This window comes from Hippocampus bargibanti, linkage group LG03 (genome assembly GCF_051943395.1).
Source record: "Hippocampus bargibanti isolate YZ-2025 linkage group LG03, ASM5194339v1, whole genome shotgun sequence".
In the NCBI taxonomy this organism is placed as follows: Eukaryota; Metazoa; Chordata; class Actinopteri; order Syngnathiformes; family Syngnathidae; genus Hippocampus; species Hippocampus bargibanti.
Window position 1 is genome coordinate 15,514,209 of NC_142736.1, and position 208 is coordinate 15,514,416.

Here is a 208-nt window from a genome sequence, read left to right on the forward strand (position 1 = left end):
GGCTGAAGAAATCTGGACGAGTTGAAGTTTGTGGAGAAGTTTCTGAGGGACACCAAGGAGAAGTGAATTGCAGTAGTCAATCCGGGAGGTGACAAGACTATGAACAAGGACAGCAGTGGTGTGAGGGGTGAGAGACGGGCGAAGACAATTAATAATGTGTAGGTGGAAGTACGCAGATCGGGTTAAGTTATATATATGGGAGCGGAAA